This window comes from Vulpes vulpes, chromosome 3 (genome assembly GCF_048418805.1).
Source record: "Vulpes vulpes isolate BD-2025 chromosome 3, VulVul3, whole genome shotgun sequence".
Lineage (NCBI taxonomy): Eukaryota > Metazoa > Chordata > Mammalia > Carnivora > Canidae > Vulpes > Vulpes vulpes.
Window position 1 is genome coordinate 16709165 of NC_132782.1, and position 12290 is coordinate 16721454.

General features: G+C 39.8%; 1 protein-coding gene across 32 annotated transcripts in view; it reads right to left on the bottom strand.

Annotated features, from left to right (window-relative positions):
- Positions 1-12290, bottom strand: part of METTL8 (methyltransferase 8, tRNA N3-cytidine) — an 88816-nt gene that overhangs the window by 57399 nt on the left and 19127 nt on the right. The gene's annotated exons all lie outside the window — the stretch shown is intronic.

Below are 12290 nucleotides of genomic sequence, written 5' to 3' on the forward strand. Positions count from 1 at the left end.
GATTCAGAAAGGAACTGAAGCTCATACAAATATCAGAGTGACAGAATTTCATTATCAATAACATTTACTATATTTATTAATTCTAAGCATACAGAAGTATGCCATGAAATATGGACAGATTTCCTACTAGCTTAGATATAGCTAAGTGTGCCCCTATTTTAGAATGTGAAAAAAAGCGCAAATATACATAATGAGTCCACATACAGGTTCCACATACAGTATGACAAGCTGAGGAGAAGATGGTTTTAATACTACTTTTCTGGGCTCATCATTACCACCACAGTGTGCGTAGCAAAAGAAGCAGCCCTTGGTATAGGAGGTTGCCTTATGAGGAAGAGATCTCTGTTGTATCTTCAAATTTTGGCTAGATGCTTTGCTTTCTACTAAAATGGATTATCTTTTCACAATGATTCACCTATCTGTCTTACCATACCAACAAACTATACCATGTTCTACCAGAATATGTACAAGGATATTTCACATTACAAATATGAAAAAATGTTTAAGTAACTACAAATCTAACTTTTGCAGGATAATAGTTTTAAGTATATTTTAAATAAAAAGGATAATTTCAGTTGAAGGAAATACTTCATACCAAATTTTGAAAACTGAAAGTCTTTAAAGAAGAAAAAGCCCAATCCCAATTTATCTTTCATATAAATCTCAACTAACAAAGAAGTCAAGTATTAGCCATGTGTGAGGCCCTATTTTTTTTTTTTCTTCATTTCAGGGTGAGGACAAAGGGAAAGGGAGAAGAGAATCCTAAGTCGGCTCCATGCCCAGCACAGAGCACCACATGGGGCTCTATGTCACAACCCTGAATTCATGACCTGAGCTGAAATCAAGAGTCAGACGCTTAAATGACTGCACCACCCGGGTGCTCCTGTGAGGCCCTATTCTAAGCACTTTACAAGTATTATCTTTTTTTTTTTTTTTAGTATTATCTTATTTAACCTTGATTTCCCTATAAAGGGGTACTATTTTTATACCCACATTACAGAGGAAAAATCCATACAGGCTGACATAAACTAACATGCTTAAGGTCACTCAACCCACAACTGATGATACTTTAATTTGAAACCAATCAGTCTACCTGGAGAGTTCACACTCTACCTTTTTTCTTTAGCTTTCTTTTTACATCTTTGTTATTCACATACATACAATTCATCCATTTGCCTTCCATTTTTGTACACCACACATACAAGAAGGCTCATAGCACTGATTCTGTAGTCTTGGCTGAAGTTGCTAATTTGCTGTAACTCCTTAAAGGAGACCAAGAATTCTTTCTCTCCCTTCACCCCCTTCATTTTTCTTCTCTTGGACCTTAATTAAATAGCAAGCAATGCCAATGGGAGTCAATAGTCCCCAGATTTAGGAAAGCATAGTTATTTTTTCCGGTATTCGAATCTCAAGAGACAACGTGCTCTTGCATCACCTAAATAATGGAACATTTTATTTAATACTGGTCTTCTACTTTTACATAGCTAAGGAGTAAAAGCAAAAAAGGACTTACTTCCATTCTACTATCCTGAGCTTGATCCTAAGACTCCTTTTTCACTGGGCAGCCCGGGTGGTTCAGTGGTTTAGCGCTGCCCTCAGCCCAGGGCCTGATCCTAGGGACCCAGGATCGAGTCCCATGTCAGGATCCCTGCATGGAGCCTGTTTCTCCCTCTGCCTGTGTCTCTGCCTCTCTCTCTCTCTCTCTCTCTCTGTGTGTGTGTGTCCCCCCCTCATGAATAAACAAAATCTTTTTTTTTTTTTAAAAAAAAAAAAGACTGCTTTTTCACATCTCAATACTACTAGAAGAGCACCAAAGAACAAGAGCAAGTAGTACTGTTGTTTGTGTGAGTCTATAACAATTATCCTTGGAGCAGTCAGCTGGCTCTGAGCAAAAACTATTTATTTGGCTCCCCAAGAATGATTCCCAGTTGTCTCAGCTCACTGAAATCTCAGGGAAAGAAACCACTGTTGATCACACACTAAATGTCTGCTTTTCATTTAAAAGTTAACTCCCCTTTGATGTTTCCTAGGTTCTGAGCATCTTTTAAATAAATAAATTTGTGAGACATTTGTGTTTTTATCTTTGTAACTGTTTAGCTTTTCTTCTCAGCTGGAAGCTGGTACAAAGGTTTCATTCAGAGGAACAAACATCATCTAGGTAAAACTGCACTAACATTACCTGAGAGGCTAGCATTAATGAGAGCAAATTAAAGTGCTATTGTTATACTGTTTTTGGATAGTGAAAGCCTACAGGTAAGAAACACTTAAGTATCAACTACACTGCAGTGAAGACTGAAACTTCAATTAACCCTGGCAATTTCGGAGAACTCCAAGGGTGACCATCTGTGAGGCAAACAGCTCAGAAAACGCATACATCTTGTTTTCATCTTTCTTTGGATGATTATAATTTCAGGGTATAAATAAGGCTATTAGCAAGAACAGAACAACAACAATAATTACAGTAAGTATTTGCAGAGCACTTTGATCACACTATGACATCGGTCACTCGGCAGCTTCAAAATGGAAAGCTCATGCTTAGTGTCTGCTCACCATGACCACCCATAAAGGTGGCCACACCATGTACTCACTAGAGGCTATTGGGACTCACGAGTTATTTCTTTAAGGATTTCATGTCAACCCATCTCAAAGCAGCCTCAATCCTAAATATCTGAAGGATATACTATTCTAACTACTCTGGAAGTTGTTTCCAAAATCATGATGCTGGATTAGAATGAAATCTGTTCTACTTCATCCACCTGGCATTTCACATTTGTGTGCACTGTAGTAACTTATGGAGGCATTAATCAGATTTGGTGCGCAGAGAAAGAGTACTAAGTTACATGCATACTTTATTTATTTATTTTTTTAAGATTTTATTTATTTATTTGACAGAAAGAGTAAGCACAAGCAGAGGGAACAGCAGAGGGAGAGGGAGAAACAGGCTCTCCACTGAGCAGGGAGCCTGATGTGGGGCTTGATCCCAGGACCCTGGGATCACGACCAAAGCTGAAGGTAGCTGCTTAACTGACTGAGCCATCCAGGCACCCCTACATGCATACTTTATATGCTATTAGTTCTTATAAGTTTTAGTAAAAAAATAAATAAATAAAAAAATAAAAGGGCACGTGGATGAGATTAATGTAGTTCATCCCTTAATGAGACTTCTGCTTTCCTGTTCATTGCAAATGTCTCTATCCCCAGGTATACTAGATGGCAGGAGGTACTTGTACCTGTATGCAGGATTTACCCTGTCATGTTTTGGACTAATGTATCAATAAGGCTGCATTGTTACAAAATGGAATATTATAAAAAATTTAAATCATAAATTGTTGTTAAATATAAAGAATATGAAATATAGAATTAGTGAGTATAGGTGTCCAAATGAACATAATTTCAAAAGAACATGGAATTTAGGTAGGCAGAAGTGATAGCACTGTGTATTCTATTTTAAAGAACTACAACTCTTATAACTTGCAAAAAACCAAGGCAAACTGTACCATGGACTGTCAGGGAAAATTTTGACTGCAAAACCACAGGAAGCATGATAGTTAGAAAAGAGGCCAAGAAACAAAAGTAAAATTCACAGAAATGGTATGATTTCTACACAAGAAGACAAGCTGAAGTCTCCAGAGCAATATGGAATTCTCTATGATTTTAGAGTGGGTGGCCAGAGCATGTTACATTCCTCAACAGATGAACCTATGCTTTCTACCTATAATAGTGAGGTGCTGCTCCCACTGGGATCACTCATTTTTCCCTCTTGTCTTGGAAAGTCTTCTTGGACTGGTCCTCTGTCTTTCCTCAGGCCTTTTATTCAATAGGAAACAGATCCCTGGTTTCCTTGCGGTCTTGTGATTACTTGGAGCATCTGTGATTATTTCAACATCTTGTTCTCATTCAAAAGATTTGTCTTCCTAAAAACTCAGCTTCCCAATTTTTCTTGCAGCTGCAATGGACAAAGTACCAAGTTCTGGCTGACAGAAGTCTGCTAAGGGGCTGAAGTCTTTGCTTCCCTATAGAGGGAAAGGATCCAGAGGATAGCCTGCTGGCACACACTTACCCTACCTCTTTCCTAAACTTAGATACAATACAATAGAATACAATACAATACAGGAGTAAAAGGGTCTGATTCTTGATGGCATCACTGAATAGGTAAACCAATGGTAATTATCACCTTCCCTCTGGAGTTTTTTCTAGGTAAGAAAAATAAATCCTTGGGATGCCTGGGTGGCTCAGCCTTTGGCCCAGGGTGTGATCCTGGAGTCCCAGGATCGAGTCCCACATCGGGCTCCCTGCATGGAGCCTGCTTCTCTCTCTGCCTGTGTCTCTGCCTCTCTCTCTGTGTGTCTCTCATGAATAAATTTTTTAAATCTTAAAAAAAAAAAAAAAAAAAGAAATCCTTATATTATTTTAGCTACTACTAAATTTTCTGTTATTTTTCATCTAAGAGGGTTCTAACATACAATATGCACTAGTATTAAGTCCTGGGAATCCAGCGACAAATCCATTTGGTTTCTGCCCTCAAGAAACTTACCATCAAGTGAAGAAGAATGAATGGCAAAGAAAAACTCCTGATACATGTGTGGCAGAGGTGAGTACATGGTACTATTAAAGCATAGAGGAGTGAATGATTCAAGTCTACTGGTAGTGGCCAGGGAAAGTTTCCTGGTGGAGGCAAAATCTGTGCTAGGTGTAGAGGAATGAGTGGCAATATTCCAAGGAGATAAGGAAAAAACCAGGGTATCTCAGGCGAGGGACTGACACAATTAAAGACAAAGAAATGTGAAAGCATATGCTATGCCCAGGAAATAAAAAGTAATTTGGAAAAAGATGCTAACTAAAGTAACTTTAAAAATGAGTTAGTCTTTATAACTAAAGGCAAGAAGAAGTGTAATAAGCACTGCATTCCAGTTGAAAAGGGGTTAACAATTCTGAAACCACTATAAAAATATACCAGAACTGAACAATTAAGAAACAGATAGTAGATGGTTGGGAACTGAGTTTCTCACTCAGAGTGGAAGGTTACAAACAAATGAGGGGAGAATGTTGGAATGATCCACACGATAATAGATTAGAATCAGAATCATCAGTATGAACTAATGTTTAGCTTAATATAAATACAGATATTACATGTAGAAATATTTGTAGATATGAATATACACAAGTTAGTACACACACATATATTTCCTTACTCTGTTGAGAAGGCCTAGAAGCAATCACATCCCAGTAGCAGTAAGCACATCAAGCAACTAGATCTTGGTTTCTAATACCATTGTCTAACAAAAGGAACTAGGGCTCTTTGGAGAAACTAATGCTGCTAGGACTGAGGCAGGGAATATACAAGATGAACCTGTAGTATCCTTTAGTGCCAGAAAGTAAGGAAGTGCTCAAAAAGAAAATCAAACAAACAAAACCCAAACCCCACAATGACAGAGGTATGTCAAAGGGACACATAAGCTGATTGAAAGAGCTCCTCATGGCCAAAGCTGAAACATTTTGAGCAACAAAATAGTTTTGGCTCATCACCCCCCAAACAAAACAAATATCTGTATGTTCATGTGAATATAAATGATTGACTGAATAAATAATAAATGAAGGAAAGGAGACAAATCTCCCAAGCAGAAGAATTCCAAATAATTTATGTAGATACTCTACCCTAAAGGAGGTGGACCATAACTTCTCATTCCGTAAGTGTGGGCTACACACTACCTCAGTCAGGTGATCAAAGTTTTTTTTTTTTTTTTAAGATTTTATTTATTTATTCATGAGAGATAGACACACACACACAGAGGCAGAGACCTAGGCAGAGAGAGAAGCCGGCTCCATGTAGGGAACCTGATGTGGGACTTGATCCCAGGACTCCAGGATCATGCCCTGAGCCAAAGGCAGACGCTTAACCGCTGAGCCACCCAGGCATCCCTAGGTGATCAAAGTTAATACCAACAGTGGATGTCATGTTGACAGCATGTATTCTCAGTATGATGTAATGAGAATAGCACTTTGCCTCTGTGTTCTTCTTCTTCCCCCAAGCCCATAACCTCAGTCTAATCATAAGAAAAACATCAGACAAACCCCAATTTTGGAACATTCTATAAAATATAAAAAACTGTACTCCTCAAAACTGTCAAAGTCATCAAAAAGCAAGTTAATCTGAGAAACTGTCAGGGCAAAGAGGAACCAAAAGAAACATGACAACTAAATGCAATGAGGTTATTGGGGTGCCTGGGGTGGTGCAGTTGGTTGGGCATCCTTTGGCTCAGGCTGTGGTCTCAGGGTTCTGGGATGGAGCCTCCCAGTTAGGTTCCAGCTCCACATGGAATTCAGCTTGGGATTCCCTCTCCCTCTGCCCCACCCCCTGCTCATACTCTCTCCTTTCTCTCTCAAGTAAATAAATAAATCTTTAAAATAAAAAAGTAAAATGTGGTGTCCTGAGATCTTAGAACAGAAAAGGGATATTTAGGTGAAAACTAAGGAAATCTGAGTAAGCCATGTGCTTTAGAAATGTATCAATATTGGCTCACTGATTGTTTTATATATATATATGTACATAAAAGTATGATATATATATATATCATACTAATATAAGATGGTAGTAATATGAGAAACTCAGTATGGAGAGTATGGTAGCTATACTATTTCCACAATTTTTCTATAAGCTAAAACTGTTTTAAAGTTAAAAGTAGGGATCCCTGGGTGGCGCAGCGGTTTGGCGCCTGCCTTTGGCCCAGGGCGCGATCCTGGAGACCCGGGATCGAATCCCACGTCAGGCTCCCGGTGCATGGAGCCTGCTTCTCCCTCTGCCTGTGTCTCTGCCTCTCTCTCTCTCACTGTGTGCCTATCATAAATAAATAAAAATTCAAAAAAATATTTAAAAAAAAAAAAATAAAGTTAAAAGTATATATAAAGGGGATCCCTGGGTGGCGTAGCGGTTTGGCGCCTGCCTTTGGCCCAGGGCGCGATCCTGGAGACCCTGGATCGAATCCCACGTCGGGCTCCCGGTGCATGGAGCCTGCTTCTCCCTCTGCCTGTGTCTCTGCCTCTCTCTCTCTCTCTCTGTATGACTATCATAAATAAATAAAAATTTAAAAAAAAAGTATATATAAAAAATTAACTTTGTATGCTTATAGCCTATAATGTGAAGGGCAGGTAGGGGTGGGGAGGTATTTATAAGACTGGAAATATAGGCCAGAGACAGATAGCAAGGAATCTTTATAACAAATTAAGCAATTTGAATGTCTATTTTTCCTTCTTTCTTTTAAGATTGTATTTGTTTATTTGAGAGAGAGAGAGAGACAGAGCGCACGCAAACGCACAAGTAAGCAGAGAGGCAGGCAGAGGGGGAGGGAGAGAAAGCCTGATGTGGGGCTTAATCCCAGGACCCCAGGATCATGACCTGAGCCAAAAGGCAGATACTTAACCGACTGAGCCACCCAGGTGCCCATTTTTTTTTTTAAAGATTTATTTATTTACTTGAAAGAGAGAGAGAGCACTCAGGAGGGAAGGGCAGAGGGGAGGGACAAAGTGAGAGAGAGAGTCTCAAGCAGACTCCATGCTGAGCACAGAGCCTGAGGGATGAGTGGTGGGAGGCTCAATCCTATGACCCTGAGATCACAACCCCAGTCAAAACTAAGAGTTGGAGGCTCAACCGACTACATTACCCAGACACCCCTAGGCAAGTTCTATAGGCATTGACAACAACTGAAGAGTTTTAAACAGGTGAGCAACATGATCAGATTTGTATCTTATAAAAATTGTTATGATGGTTTTATACCACCAAACATGGAGTCCTATACCAGACCAGAGAAAATCAAAGCTCTGGGCCTGTGCATGTATAGCTTTTAAAATCTTCACATGTGATCCTGGTGCACATCAAGTATTGAGAACCACTCCTATACAGAACTGATTAAAGGAGAGCTCCATATAATAAGAATTTGTCAGACATCATGGGAGCCAGAGAAGACAATTTCATGAGAATTAAGGAAGGGGCCAAGTCAAGACACACTTTAGAGGCAGAATCAATAGATTCTTTTGAAATGACTAGATATGAAAGCAGGCTGAAGCCAAATATGCAGGCTGAAGCCAAACATGAAAGAAGATTTTTAGCTTGGGTAGCTGAGTAGAGGATGAGATTATTCAAGACAAAGTTAAGAAAAAATGTAGATAATGATGGGATGGTGGTAGGGAAGAGAAGATCATAAGTTCAGTTTGCAGGGCACCTGGGTGTTGCAGTTAGTTAAGCGTCCAACTCTTGGTTTCAGCTCAGGTCATGATCTCAGGGCTATAAGACAGAGTCCCACACCAAGCTCTGCACCTAGTACAGAATCTGTTTCGGACTCTGCTCCTCCCTGCTGCATTCTCTCAAATAAATAAATCTTAAAAGAAAAAAAGTTCAGCTTGCACATGACAAATTTTAAGGATCTCACAATGTATTTAAATGGACATTGACAATAAGTAGTTGGCAATTTAGGTAATTGGTAGGTGCTAGAGATGTAGATTTGGGAGACAAGTCACTGGTTTACAGGTGGTAGACAGGAAGTCACAGGTGTTTTGATTCTGGCTGTGTCAGCAGAAGGCAGAGTTGAGGAATAAGCAGGTCAATGGGGTACAGAAGGTAGTAAACGTAGAGGACTATGATAGGCAATGGAAAGGAAAAGACAAATTGGATCACATCCTGAGGTGTTGCCTCATCAAATAATAATATTTGTTAAGATGCAAAGAATCTTGAGTATTTTTTTGTACAATAAGAGAAAACTCATTGTTGAAAAAAATAGATTGAAAATACTGGAAAGAGATGGACTGTTGACAAACAAGTTTTAAGAAATGGGAGGAAGAGAAGGGAAATAAGTACACCAAAAACGTGTTAACCATGTAAGGTGTCAAGAACAATCTCATTCTCTTGTGAGTGAGAACAGGTGAGTTTGCAATGGAAGGGAAGACTGTTCAGTGAGTCCTTTCCCAATGTTCTCTTTGTGCAAAGTAAGAGGCTGCAAGGTAGGGAACTTGAGAAAAGGAAGAGCAGAGGAAAAAAAAAAAAAGAGAAAAGAAAACAATATTTGAATAAAGGAATGTTAACAGCTAATTGGCCCATCTGAAGTTGCAACTCAAATTAGCAATCACTTATTGGTTGCCTCCTGAGCACTCACTCCCCACTAACAGCTCATGGATTTGAGATCTTTGAGTTTGTAGAGATATGGAGACATGACCAGAACCAAAGATGGACTATTTAACCTATGCTAAACCAATCAGTACATTCCAAACCTATGGGCAGAGTGATTTAGAGGTACGTATGTGACTAATAAGCCTGTCCAACAGAGCATATCTTAAGTCTACTGCTAGAGATTTGGGGACAAAGATGGTTTCTTTGTACCTGCTATGCATGAAAGAGGAAGCATGAGGCCTTAAAGCTGCTGAAAGCTATTACCAGTTAGCTCCAGGCTGCCTGGATGATTTAAACAACAGAAATTTATTTTCTCACAGTATTGGAAGCTAAAAGTTCAAGATCAAGGATCAAAGTTGGTTTCTGGCGAGGCATCACTTGCTCACTTATAGACAGCTGTGTCCTCACATGACCTTCCCTCTTGCATGCCTGTGGAGTAAGATGTCTCTTTGGTGTCTCTTTTCTTATAAGGACACAGTTTTATTGGATTAGGGCCCTACCATTATGACCTCATTTAACTTCTATTACCTCCATAAAGGTTCTATCTCCAAATATGGTCACACCAGGGACTGGGGCTTCAACATATAAATTGGGGAGGGGTAAGGGTGGGTGCGGGGGTGGGGGGTGGGGGGTGGGATACAGTTCAGTACATAACAAAAGCCATCTTAGAGACCTGAGTGGGCCTGGCCTCAGGATGATACAATTTTAGGATGAAATTAACTCTGAGGAAGGAAAACTTAAAGGATAAAAGGAAGTTACGTGCCATTGTTAATAGCTGGATTGAGGGGATCCCTGGGTGGCTCAGTGGTTTAGCACCTGCCTTTGGCCCAGGGCGCGATCCTGGAGTCCCAGGATCGAGTGCCGCATTGGGCTCCCGGCATGGAGCTTGCTTCTCCCTCTGCCTGTGTCTCTGCATCTCTCTCTCTCTCTCTATCATGAACAAATAAATAAATAAAATCTTAAAAAAAAAAAAAATAGCTGGATTGAGTTTCATTTGAAGCCCATCCCACTTCTGGCTTTTTCAGTTGTGGGTTTTTTTTTTTTGTTTTTTTTTTTGGCTTTTTCAGTTATTAAGCCAATATATCCTGTCAATTATTTAAGCCAATCTGAGTTTTCTGTTATTTGCAACCAAAGCAACTGGATAGACCCGCTATATGATTTCCTTTTACCATCTGGCAGTCTGGGGGCAATATATTTGTCTTTATCTATATTAGACCTGTCCAGGCTGGTAGTACCTGGAGCACCTGGATGGCTCAGTCAGTGGAGCCTACAACTCTCGATATCAAGATTGTAAATTAGAGCACCATGTTGAGAGTAGAGATTACTTAAAAATAGAATCTTAGAAAAGAAAGAAAGAAGGGGATGAGAAGAGAGATAGAACATACTGGTGAGTAATTAGGCCTTCTGAATTTGCTAACCTATGTCACTTAGTAACAAAAACAGTAACACTGTAACAATGAGAAGGAAATCCTGCTTTGAATGAGAAGCTCTTAAGTGTGGCTAGAAAGAACCACAAGGTTATAAACACCTATGAAAGAGAAACACTTTAGCATGGACAAAAGCTAAAACATGGACTGCCATTCACCACCTCATTTTAACCTTCTTAAGGTCATGATAATAGATCTCCATCCCTTTGCTCTTCAGGAACAATCTCCCACTGGACACATCTATTAACACAGGATTTGGGGCACCTGGCTGGCTCAGTCAGCAGACACTCAACTCTTGCTTGATCTCGGAGTTCTGAGCTTGAGCCCTGTATTGGGTGTAGAGATCACTTAAAAAACAAAACAAAAAACCCACACACACATTTAAAAAAAAAAAATCAGGGTTTATCAAACTGAGGTCCTAAAACAATTTTTTTAAATTTTTATTTATTTATGATAGTCACACACACAGAGAGAGAGAGAGAGAGAGGCAGAGACATAGGCAGAGGGAGAAGCAGGCTCCATGCACCGGGAGCCCGACATGGGATTCGATCCAGGGTCTCCAGGATCGCGCCCTGGGCCAAAGGCAGGCGCCAAACCGCTGCGCCACCCAGGGATCCCCAAACAATTTTCTTTAAATCATGTTTTTATTATGATAATGATCTAAAAATAAAAAGGAGCAAATGTATCACCGCCACTTGATTTCAGTGTCTATGTTTGCATTTATGATCTTGTTGGCAACAAGCAGCACAGATATAGTATGCGAATGATGTGCCTGAGTACACAACACAGTAAAAGGTTCTGCAGCGTTTCCCATTGAGACAAGTGGTGAAGGAATTGAGAAGACATGCAGTACACAACAGTAAAGATGGGCTGAAGTCAAAAGGAAGCTGTGTGGTGAGGTCAGTACCTTGCTAATAATTAGAGCTGCAATTTAGTCACATCGGCAGTCACATTATGCTATTAATATGAATTTTATTGGCTTTGTGATGATATTTGTACTTATTTTGATTTTATAGTTGAATAAGAGCTCTGTGCCTGAGGAGCTTATACCTAGATTTGTGTAACAATATAAGTCAATTTAAGTCAACCCAGGGGTCTGAGATTTTCCCCCCCTTTCAATGGAGATTTATACATTTTTCAATATTGAGAAATACTATTATTAGGAGATTCTGTTCCAGAGAATTCTCCGCCTACTCCTCAAAATAGCTGAAATACCCCTAAAGTAGGGCAGAATCACCTCAAGCCTTCTTCTTTTTAAGATTTTATTTATTCATGAAAGAGACAGAGAGAGAGGCAGAGACACAGGCAGAGGGAAAAGCAGGCTCCTTGAGGGGAACCTGACACAGGACTGGATCCCAGGACCCCTGGGATCACACCCTGATCTGAAGGCAGACGCTCAACCACTGAGACACCCAGGCATCCTGTACCTCAAGCCTTCTTGGAAAGCAATTTTAGGTGAAAAGGCAAAAGGTTTGGATTAAGTTGAATCCAGGTTCTGTGACTTACTACCACACAATCTCTGATATGATATTTAACTTCTGTTGGTCTTGATTTCCTCAAAATGTGGCTAATAGGATTATTTTGAGATTTAGGAAGGTCACAAAAGGTGACCTATGTAACATATATATGTAACATGGTGCTGGGTGCATGGTAAGTGCTCAGTAAATTTTAGCTGATATCACCATTGTTATCATTAGTCTGGTTCT